This window comes from Lepidochelys kempii, chromosome 11, assembly GCF_965140285.1.
Source record: "Lepidochelys kempii isolate rLepKem1 chromosome 11, rLepKem1.hap1, whole genome shotgun sequence".
Taxonomy (NCBI): domain Eukaryota; kingdom Metazoa; phylum Chordata; order Testudines; family Cheloniidae; genus Lepidochelys; species Lepidochelys kempii.
The window spans coordinates 72376185-72387164 of record NC_136390.1 but is presented as its reverse complement, the minus strand read 5'-3'; the positions used below and the strand labels follow the sequence as shown (position 1 = coordinate 72387164).

General features: G+C 48.9%; 1 long non-coding RNA gene across 2 annotated transcripts; it reads left to right on the top strand.

Annotated features, from left to right (window-relative positions):
• Positions 1-340: 340 nt before the first annotated feature.
• Positions 341-4259, top strand: LOC144930953 (uncharacterized). Of its 2 annotated transcripts, none has more exons than XR_013636469.1 (4): positions 341-382; positions 911-993; positions 1706-1758; positions 4093-4259. It is a non-coding gene; the product is annotated as an uncharacterized LOC144930953 (long non-coding RNA). The 2 variants fall into 2 exon arrangements; XR_013636470.1 differs by lacking the exon at positions 4093-4259 and adding an exon at positions 2417-2479.
• The last annotated feature ends 6721 nt before the right edge of the window (positions 4260-10980 follow it).

Here is a 10980-nt window from a genome sequence, read left to right as displayed (position 1 = left end):
GGCGAGTGCTGGGGGGCGGTTCCCCCCTCCCCCCAAGCCTGGGAGCCAGGGGAGCGGAGCAGGGGCAGGGTCACTGAGTGGCCAGCCACTGTCCCCCACGGAGGCCTGGGGCCAGCTCCCCCTGGACCCGGCTGCTCCACTCCCCTGGCTCCCAGGCTTGGGGGGAGGGGGGAACCGCCCCCCAGCACTCGCCGGCCGCGTGGCTGGGAGCCAGGGGAGCGGGGCCGGCTGGGGCCGCTCCAGAAACTTACCACGCGGTGAGTGCAGGGTCGGGCCTGGCTGCAATCTTCGGGGGAGTGGGGCTGGGCTGGGGAGGAGTAGGGTCGGGGATCTGCGGAAGAGCCGGAGCAGGGGCTGGAGCAGCTGCCTGCTTTACATACGGGTAAGGACGGCACTGAATATGGGTCAGCCACAAAAGCTTGCTCAGTGTCTGGATCCAGGCATCCCCTATGTTTGATGGTGCACAGGTCCCAGATCTGGGTTTGGGTTGATCTCTACTCCTAACTTTTCAGTCAGACCCAGATTCTCAACAGATATTTTGGTGCCTAAATCCTTCTGTGGATCTAGGCCTTACTGCCTTAAAAGCTACACTCTCCTAACTTATCATGTATCTTATCCTGGTGCTGATAGCAAATGTATTTTATTCTGCACAGCTCCGACAACATGCTAGGTGCTTTCTAATGCAAAATATGGGATGGTACCTGCCCTGAAAAGCTCAGATCTAAAAAAAATACATGTGCCTTTTTAAATCATGTTCCTCCTCCTCTCTCCCCCCCACCCCAAATGTTTGATGGGCAAAAGTTCTGAGGCACACAAATGAAGTAAGAAAGGAGGTTGGTGTAGGGCAGAGGTGAGGGAGCAGCTGTGCCTTTCCATTTCCTGAAATAGTTTGTTCCCATTATTTTTAAAGTCTGACAGATGCTGAGAGGGAGTTTCAAAGGCACCCATCACTGGCTGTGATGCCAGTGACATTGGTCTACAATGGAAGCAGAGGTAGGCCACTAGTAATACAAATAATATTAATCCCCAGCTCTTATACAGCATTTTTCATCTGTAGATCACACAGCATTTTACAAAGGAAGTTGGTATCATTGTCCCCATTTTACAGATGGGGAAACTGAGGCACGGGAAGGGAAGTGACTTGGCCAAGGTCACCCAGCAAGCCAGTGGCAGAGCTGGGAATAGAACCCATGTGTCCCAAGTCACATTCCATGCTCTAGCCCCTGTTTTTGCAAATCCAATTTACAATTTGATATAGACTATGGTTTCATGCACAAAATTGTGGCAGCTGAGTTGGTCTCCTTGTGCCAAGAGGCCCCCTTCCAGCTCTCCAAGAGACAGACCCTTGTCTGCCTTGTATATGCATTCAGCAGAGGTGTCTCTGGAGCAAACAGAATGCCCTCGTTCATCCCGCTTTCTTGGTAAGCTAAATCTCTCTGCATTATTTCAAATGGGATTTGTTCCCAAGAAAGTAGCCCACTTAAATGGATTATCCCAACTAATACTGTGCCCATGAATCCAAACCCTCGATGTGAAGTAAGTGGCTGCAGAGAGGGCTTTATCTTCACATGGCAAGGTGTCCAGTGATGCATTGGCTGTAAACTCACACCTGTAGGAAAATCTGTCTCTAAATGATGGTCCTTAAATTGCAAAATCTCCTGATGACTTGAATTTGGACCCTATTTATTCTGTTTTTTACTGACAGATGGATGAGTTGGATTCTGGATATTTTTCACTATGGATTACATCATAATTACAGTGAGCATTATTTATTTATTTATTTATTTCCGTAGCACCCAAAATCCTTAATCGTGGATCAAAGCCCCATTACACGAGGCACTTTACACACATAACAAAAGGGAGAGTCTTTGGCCCCTCACAGCAAAGTCAAGTACCTGCTCTTTTAAGGCTGTGAGTCGTCACTAGAGAACACCACATAAAGAGATTCCCACACCTGAGCCGTTCTTTTTAGGGGACAAATCTGAGGAACTGACCCAGACTGAGGTGTCAATAGAGGAGGTTTTGGAGCAAATTGATAAACAGTAATAAGTCACCAGGACCAGATGGGATTCACCCATGAGTTCTACTGGCACTCAAATATGCCACTGCAGAACTACTAACTGTGGTATGTAACCTATCACTTAAATCAGCTCTATCTGCACCAGATAACTGTGAACTTGGAACAATTGACCCGAGGTACTGAGAGACTTATGCAGGCACTACTTTAACAGCTGTAAAACGTGACAATAACACACCACTGAGGCAATGAGACCACTGCCTATCATGCTAACCGGCATTGCCCCATTGTTTTCATGTGCTCCCCAGTCTGTGTGTATCCCTCTGTTGGTTCTTGTCTTATATTTAGAAAGTAAGCTGCATGGGGCAGGCACCGCCTTTTTGTTCTGTATTTGTACAGTGTCACGGAGTCCCCGGGGCGATGCTCTGGAACTGCTCCCTACAAAGCCAGTCAGGACTCTGGGGAAGTCTCCTTTCTGTGAGCAGACTGTCTTCAGGACACACAGCTCACACGGCTTCCACCTTCCTGGGTCTGACCTCGGAGCATTCAGCATCCTCTGCCCCTCCGTGCACTTCCCACAGCGAGTCCATCCAGGCGGGGTCCTGGGGAAGCCAGAGGGTCCTGCACCCCAACTTCGCAGACAGACGTGACTCTCAGCCAGCCAGTAAAACAGAAGTTTATTAGACGACAGGAACATGGTCTAAAACAGAGTTTGCAGGTGCAGAGAACAGGACCCTTCAGCTGGGTCCATTTGGGGGGGCAGTGAGCCAGACAACCACGTCTGCACTTCACTCCATGTCCCAGGCAGCCCCAAACTGAAACTCCCTCCAGTCCCTCCTCCTCTGGGCTTTCCCCTTTCCTGGGCCAGGAGGTCACCTGATTCCTTTGTTCTCCAACCCTTTAGCTCTCACCTTGCAGGGGGGAAGGGCCCAGGCCATCAGTTGCCAGGAAACAGGGTGTTGGCCATTCTCTGTGTCTAGACCCCTGCACACACCTGCCCTCTAGGGCTCTGCAGTGATCATACACCCTTACCCCACCACCTAGATACTTAAGAACTGCATAGGGGAAACTGAGGCACCCCCACACTATTCAGAGGAAACATTAAAACAGTCCCACTTCGTCACATCCAGCGCTTAGCACACAAGGAAACTGGGCCATGACCAGTTCTTCTAGGCTCTACCATAGTACAAATAATTAATAATGAGAGAATATCGAGAGATTATCACAGTGAATGACCCCAGGCAGTTCTGCCTTCTGGTCATGGGACATGGCTCCTTAGCTGCGTTCTGTGGGGGAGGACTGCAGCAGTGAAGTTAATCAGTAACTTTTTTAAAATAAAAAGACTCCATAGGTCCCTCCCGCTACAGCCCACTCTTACAAAGGGGCGTGTTTACTTTACTCTGGTCAGCACTCATGAGTAAACTTTCCCTGAAAGCACCAAGAACTGTGTTTAAATAAAGCCAGGTCTGGCCTAGACCTGCAAATGCCCAGGGATTCTGAGTCAAGGCTGAGACTGTTCTTATTCCACCCTATTGTGTGTCAATAGCAACATGTCTATGCCTGGAGAACCCTGTAGTGCCCAGCAAGGAGTACGTGTCCACATTCTCCCTCAAGCCAGGGCCCAGGAACCCACACCGAGTTCCCTTTGTGGAACTGCCTGGTAATGCCCCCCTCAGGGGGAAGGGCTGGGGTCTGAGTCAGAAGAAGGGGCAAGGATGTGGCCTCCAAACCCACAGCTCTTGGGCAGCTGAGGGAGGAGAGAGGTCCAGTTGTGTGTATACAGCAGAGCCCACACCCAGGGCCTGATCTGCAAAGCTCCATGGGTCCCATACTTTTGGTGACATGGTTCCTCTGGAGCCATCCTACTATGCAAGCCCCAGCCAACCTGCCCTACTCCTCCAGTCAGTTCACAGTACTGCCAAACCTGCCCTGCCATACCATCTCGCCCCAGGGCAGGCTCCAGCTACTGCCAAATCTGGCAGCATTCCCCCAGGTTAGGTAGCGGCGTGTGCAGTGTAGACTGACACCATCGTGACCCTTGTTCCTATGACCAACCCCATGTGCTCTCCCCTCAGGTGGTGGAGTCCCAATGCTGTGAAATGGGGCTTCCATGAACTCCTATGGATGGGGGGAGAAAGTTGCACAGGTGCCACTCCGCTCGTATTTGCTGCCCCCCCCATGAAACTTGGGAGCCAAGGACTCTAAATGTGGGGAAGCAACAAACTAACCTCATCGCAGAGTCTGGCTGGTTATCTGAGTCACCTCTTGGGTCAGCATGGAGTTGGGAGTCTCCCTGGAACACTCCTTCCCTTCCCACGATACTTCCTTCCAATCAGGCCAGACATACAGCTGTTGCTGTCCCAGAGGTCACCCGGCCCTGAAACATCACAGGCAACCAACAAGCTAAACTGTCTGTTTACCTTATTTGTCTAAATAAGATAAGTAAATAGGTCTGTCGGCTAAGGGGACAGAATGTCTGAGCCAGCACAGATAAGAGGGAGACCATCCAGGGAACCATTGAACTAGCATAACAATGGGTAAGATAAGTTAGGACTGTACAGATGAGGTAAGGAGTAGGTCGAGCTTGGACAATGCATGGACAGAGCAGGCTGCACAGGGATTGGTTCCTGCAAAGTAACCAAGCCAATCCAAAAATGTGTGATGTAATTTATAGGAAATGCAATGAGATATGTAAATATACATAAAGGGAGAGGGTTTCTGTGGGACTTTGGAGCTGCAATGTACACTGTTGTGTGCCAAATAAAGGAACTTGAGTGACAGTCTGGAGGCAAACTGAGTTTTTTGGATCCCAGAGAACTGAATGAAATGTCCTTCCAGAATTGGACAAGGTGTTCTAGATACGCTGAGCGAAAAAGGTCTTGGAGGTGATTCCAACATAAATAACTGTCTGCAGCTCGAAACATGGTTTGGTTCAGTTTCAAGTCCAGCCCTGTGCAGAGATGCATGAGCGGCTCTTATCTTATCCAAACTGGTTTGACCATCTCAAAACTAAATCTGCCAGTTTCCGTTTCTGAGAGACACAATACATGAAGGTCAACATGGTTAATTATAAATCCAATGGAGACGCTCCACCATCCACATTTGCATGAGAGGATCATAGTCTTTTTAAAAAGCAGAACGTTATCAGTGAGCCAATGAGAACTCCACTGCTCAGATGAACCTGTATGGTTGGATTTCATGGGAGACCCATGTTATTGTGACTAGTACATTGCTATTGTAGAAGGTGTTATTGACTGCCATTGAAGCATGTCTTTGATCTTTAGGCAGTCTCGGACCTCATTAAACCTGATGGGTAGGCTAGCCACCCTTCATTCAGACTAAATGGAAGAAGCAATTAAGCTCCTTTATGGAGTAAGAAAGCTGAAGACAGTGGAAGCCAATACCCAAGGCATTAAACCATATTGCAAGGTCTGGAGAGAGGCTAGGTCATCAGGGCTGAGGGGTTCCCTGGGGATTGGATGCAAGCACAGGGGCTGGGCATGGATTGGTTACAGTTGTGCATGTGTAACTCTGTGTGCCAGAGAAGAAAGGCAAGTGAAAGGAACCAGAAATCAGGGAGAAAGCGAGCAGGCATAGGAGCAGCAGTGTGAATAGGGCCCTGGGAGGAAGCCAAGAGACAACTGCTTTTGGGCAGAGAACCTGCTGAGAAGGCAAGGTTGGATTTTTGAACAAGGAACCTGCTAGCTGTTTGTTCCTCCTGAGTTCAGGGAAACAGGACTGTGTGTACAGTCTGTCAATAAACAGGATTGAACCAAAGAAACACCTAACTCCATTGTCAATTTCTCCTCCTAACGGAAACAACCCAACAAGGCCCCAGATATTGGCTCATTGCTGGGGCCAAAGGGCAACACCACCATGGAAATCAGAGCTGGATGCCTGACCACGTCGGAGAAGTACCCACAAACATCTGCAAAGATACCTCATTGTCTTTCCAAATCCCTGGTTAAAATCCTATTTCTGCCACAATGCCTACACAAATCTTGGTAACAACTCGGCAGCTGGTGTGCTGAGACCACAGCCTATCATGCTGACCAGCATTGTTTCCTAGTGCTCTCCCATCTGTGATCTCCTGTAAACTCTGGGACAGGGACTGTCTCTGTGTAAGTACAGCATTAGAACAATGGTGCGACCACAATACAGATAAGCTGGTCATTAGCTCTACTGTTTGCCAAGACAAAAGCCAGGATCAGGAAACCTGCTGAAACCATGGGGAAGTTCAGGCTCAGAGATGACTCTAGTGTCTCCTGATCTTCAGAACCAAGTCCCCCTCCCCATCTCCCAAAGAGGAAACAAATGCTCTGCCTTTCTCAAAACCTAAGACAGGCAAAACCAAAGTGTGGCCCTTCCAGGGTTCATAAACGTGACTCTCCCATGCTGCTAATGTGTCCTGGCAGAGTACCCAGGGCTGCTGCTGAATGCCGGTTGTGCTCCTCATAGCAGGTAGCTAATAGAGTAATAGCCGAGGCTGCTGTGTCATCACCTGCTTCCATGGTGCCTCTTATTGTTGGAGGTGAAAAGGATCCACAGAGAATCCCACCACTAAACTGTGATGTCTCATCCAGTGCAGGCTAAGAACCACAGCAAGAGGCACAGCTGAGGATAAACGGTGCACAGCAAGAGAAGTGGCTGGGGCATAGCTGCAGCCTGCATCTCCAGTCTGAAAAAGCAGTAGGGCTGATATGTCAGAGGAGTTTGTGCCCACCCCCTCCCTACGAAGACACAAGGAGTTGTTCCTAAGCAGCCAGGGCATGCAGGGAGCCCTGCCAAGTGTCTGTATCGAACCAATGGGTATTTGTTTTTAAGCCAGAAGTATAAATCTAATCATAAAGAAAAAGAAGCATCTGTCCTTTCCTGCTCAGAGAATTTCAGCCCCTCCCTCCAAGATTTCCAAGACACCACCTGCACTATGGGGTTGAAGTCTCATGGCAGAAGACCAAGGTCCAGAACTTTGGAGTGGGGCATCAGAAACCTCAGTACAGGTGGGGTTGAGTTCTGTAAGCACTGACAGTTCATCCACCTACGCGGCAGGCAGAGTTCAAAGGGCCAGAGCAAACCGGATGTTCTTCAGCGAACAGGTCTTGCAGCCTCCTGCATGAAGTCCACATCTCACTTACGGACACAAAACATCTTTGCACTAAGACAAAGTTCAGGGTTGGGGGAACGGATAGCTCAGTGGTTTGAGCATTGGCCTGCTAAACCCAGGGTTGTGAATTCAATCCTTGAGGGGGCCATTTAGGGAGCTGGGGCAAAAATTGGAGATTGGTCCGGCCTTCAGCAGGGGGTTGGACTAGATGACCTCCTGAGGTCCCTTCCAACCCTGATATTCTATGATTCTATCCATCAGACCTTTTTGCAACGTGTATTGCTACGTGGTTCAGAAACTTGGCTCCTCTTACAGCCAGATCTGGAACAGCAGGAGGCATTCCGTATGCACTGTCAGCACCAAATCCTGGGCATAAAGTGGTTTGTCTTTGTGCAAAATGTCACAATCTCACAGAGATCTAGCCTCCCTTCCATTGCTTGTTACGTTGAAAAGTGGTGTTGCATGCTCTTTGGCTATGTTGCCAGGATGGACAAAAACACCCCTGCAGATCATGCTCTCAAATGCTCCATCAACGCGTGAAGGGCTGTGTGACGTTGCACTCTATATGATTTTATAAAAATATGCTAATGAGTGTGAATATAATGACAGGTTTCAGAGTAGCAGCCGTGTTAGTCTGTATCCACAAAAAGAACAGGAGTACTTGTGGCACCTTAGAGACTAACAAATTTATTAGAGCATAAGCTTTCATGGGCTACAGCCCACTTCATCGCATGCATAGAATGGAACATATATATATACATATATACGTACATACAGATAAGTTGGAAATTACCATACAAACTGTGAGAGGCTAATTAGTTAAGATGCGTTATTATCAGCAGGAGAAAAAAACTTTTGCAGTGATAATCAAGATGGCCCATTTAGACAGTTGACAAGAAGGTGTGAGGATATTTAAGGAAATAGATTCAATATGTGTAATGACCCAGCCACTCCCAGTCTCTCTTCAAACCCAAGTTAATGGTATCTAGTTTGCATATTAATTCAAGCTCAGCAGTTTCTCCTTGGAGTCTGTTTTTGAAGCTTTTCTGTTGCAAAATTGCCACCCTTAAATCTTTTACTGAGTGACCACAGAGGTTGAAGTGTTCTCCTACCAGTTTTTGAATGTTATGATTCCTGATGTCAGATTTGTGTCCATTTATTCTTTTGCATAGAGACTGTCTGGTTTGGCCAATGTACATGGCAGAGGGGCATTGCTGGCACATGATGGAATATATCACATTGGTGGATGTGCAGGTGAACGAGCCCCTGATGGCGTGGCTAATGTGATTAGGTCCTATGATAGTGTCACCTGAATAAATATGTGGACAGAGTTGGCATTGGGCTTTGTTGCAAGGTTAGGTTCCTGAGTAGTGTTTTTGTTGTGTGGTGTGTGGTTGCTGGTGAGTATTTGCTTCAGGTTGGGGGGCTGTCTGTAAGCAAGGACTCGTCTGTGTCCCAAGATCTGTGAGAGTGAGGGATCATTTTTCAGGATAGGTTTTAAATCTCTGATGATGCACTGGAGAGGTTTTAGTTGGGGGCTGAAGGTGACAGCTAGTGGCGTTCTGTTATTTTCTTTGTTGGGCCTGTCCTGTAGTAGGTGACTTCTCGGTACTCTTCCGGCTCTGTCAGTCTGTTTTTTCACTTCAGCAGGTGGGTATTGTAGTTTTAAGAATGCTTGACAGAGATCTTGTAGGTTTTTGTCTCTGTCTGAGGGATTAGAGCAAATGCGGTTGTATCTTAGAGCTTGGCTGTAGACAATGGATTGTGTGGTGTGTCCTGGATGGAAGCTGGAGGCAAGTAGGTAAGAATAGCGGTCAGTAGGTTTCTGGTATAGGGTGGTGTTTATGTGACCATTGCTTATTAGCACCGCAGTGTCTAGGAAATGGACCACTTTTGAGGATTGGTCTAGGCTGAGGTTGATGATGGGATGGAAATTGTGGAAATCATGGTGGAATTCCTCAAGGGCTTCTTTTCCATGGGTCCAGATGATGAGGATGTCATCAATGTAGCGCAAGTAGAGAAGGGGTGTTAGGGGACAAGAGCTAAGGAAGTGTTGTTCTAAGTCAGCCATAAAAATGTTAGTAAACTGAAATATGCTTCATGCAAAAGGTCTCTTTAAGGTACCATCACAAAGCTTATAATCTACTGAGTATGGTCATCCTATTTGTATAACTGTATCACTCATGTATCTGAAACTAGAAATACGAAATATAACTCTGAGGTCCTATTGTAGTTATGCAAAGTGTGGGCCATTAGTGGTGGCTTGGAATCTTAATGGTTTCCGTTAACCAGGACAATTACCTGTAGATGGCTTTTTTACTTGTAAGGGCTTGGCTACATTTGCGAGTTAGAGCGTATTAAAGGAGCCCCGGGCACACAAGCTCACCACCCATCCACACTGGCAAGGCATGTAGAGTGCTCTGACTCTGCGGCTAGAGCGCTCCTGGTACTCCACCTCAGCGAGTGGAATAATGTTTGCTACGCCCCCGCTGGAGCGCTGCCTGTCTGTTAATGCGCTCTGATCTGCCTCCAGAAGTGTCCCACAATGCCGGTCCAAGCCACTCTGGTCATCATTTTCAACGCTACTGCCCTGCCCTCAGGTGACCAACCATCACACCCGCCCTTTAAATTCTCTGGGAATTTTGGGAATCCCCTTCTTGTTTGCTCTTCCAGGCGTGGAGTGCTCTCAGCGAATCTTTCTAGGTGACCATTCTTCCACGTGCCAGGCGATCCCCAATATGGAGCAGTGGTGAGGTGCTGGACCTCATCAGTGTTTGTGGGGAGGAAGCTGTCCAGTCCCAGCTGCGCTCCAGCTGTAGGAATTACGATACCTTCGGGCAGATACCAAGGGACATGATGGAAAGGGGCCATGACCGGGACGCACTGCAGTGCAGGGCTAAAGTGAAGGAGCTGCGGAATGCCTACTGCAAAGCCCGCGAGGCAAACCGCCACTCCGGTGCTGCCCTTGCGACCTGCCGTTTCTACAAAGAGCTGGACGCGATACTTGGGGGCAACCCCACTTCCACTCCGAGTACCATCATGGATACTTCAGAGCCCAGTGCAACAAGTCAGGAGGAGGAGGAAAGTGGCAGTAAGGGTGCTGAGGAGGAGGGAGATGCCCCGGCATCCCTAGATGCATGCAGCCAGGAGCTGTTCTCAAGCCAGGAGGAAGGCAGCCAGTCGCGGCAGCCTGTGCTTGGGGAAGGACAAACACCGGAGGAGGTTCCTGGTAAGCAGCTTTTATTTTGGGAAGGAAGTTATTCAGTGTGGGCTCTTGGGGCGAGGAGGGTTAGGGCTGTATGCATGCCTAGATGTGGAATAGGGCATTGATTGTACTCTCTCACATCGTAGTAATTGGCCTCAGTGATCTCTTCAAAGGTCTCATCCAGAACTTGGGCAATCCGCTTGCACAGGTTTCCTGGGAGAGCCACTGTGGTCCTTGTCCCAGTCAGGCTAACTTGTCCGCGCCACTGTGCCATGAGGGGCGGGGGGACCATTGCTCCACACAGGCAAGCTGCATATGGGCCAGGGCAGAAGCTGCATTGCAGTAAAAGACCCTCCCTTGCTTCCAGGTCACCCTCAGCAGCGAGATATCTTCCAGGATGAACTCCTGTAGAAAATGTGGGGAGACTGTTCAGTATAGGGGCCCTCTGCCACTGTTGGCTCTCCCCAAGGCACAGAAACCCAGAGGACAGTACAGCTGTGAAACAATCAGTCACGCTTGACTCTGTGCTTACTCACTATTTTGGGGCTCCTGTGGGTTATGGGCGCTCGCTTTAGGACGGGCAAATTATGCTATTGTGTAGACTGTGCTTGCCCTTAAGTATGGGGGAATCACTGCTCTGTCTGGTGTGACCAA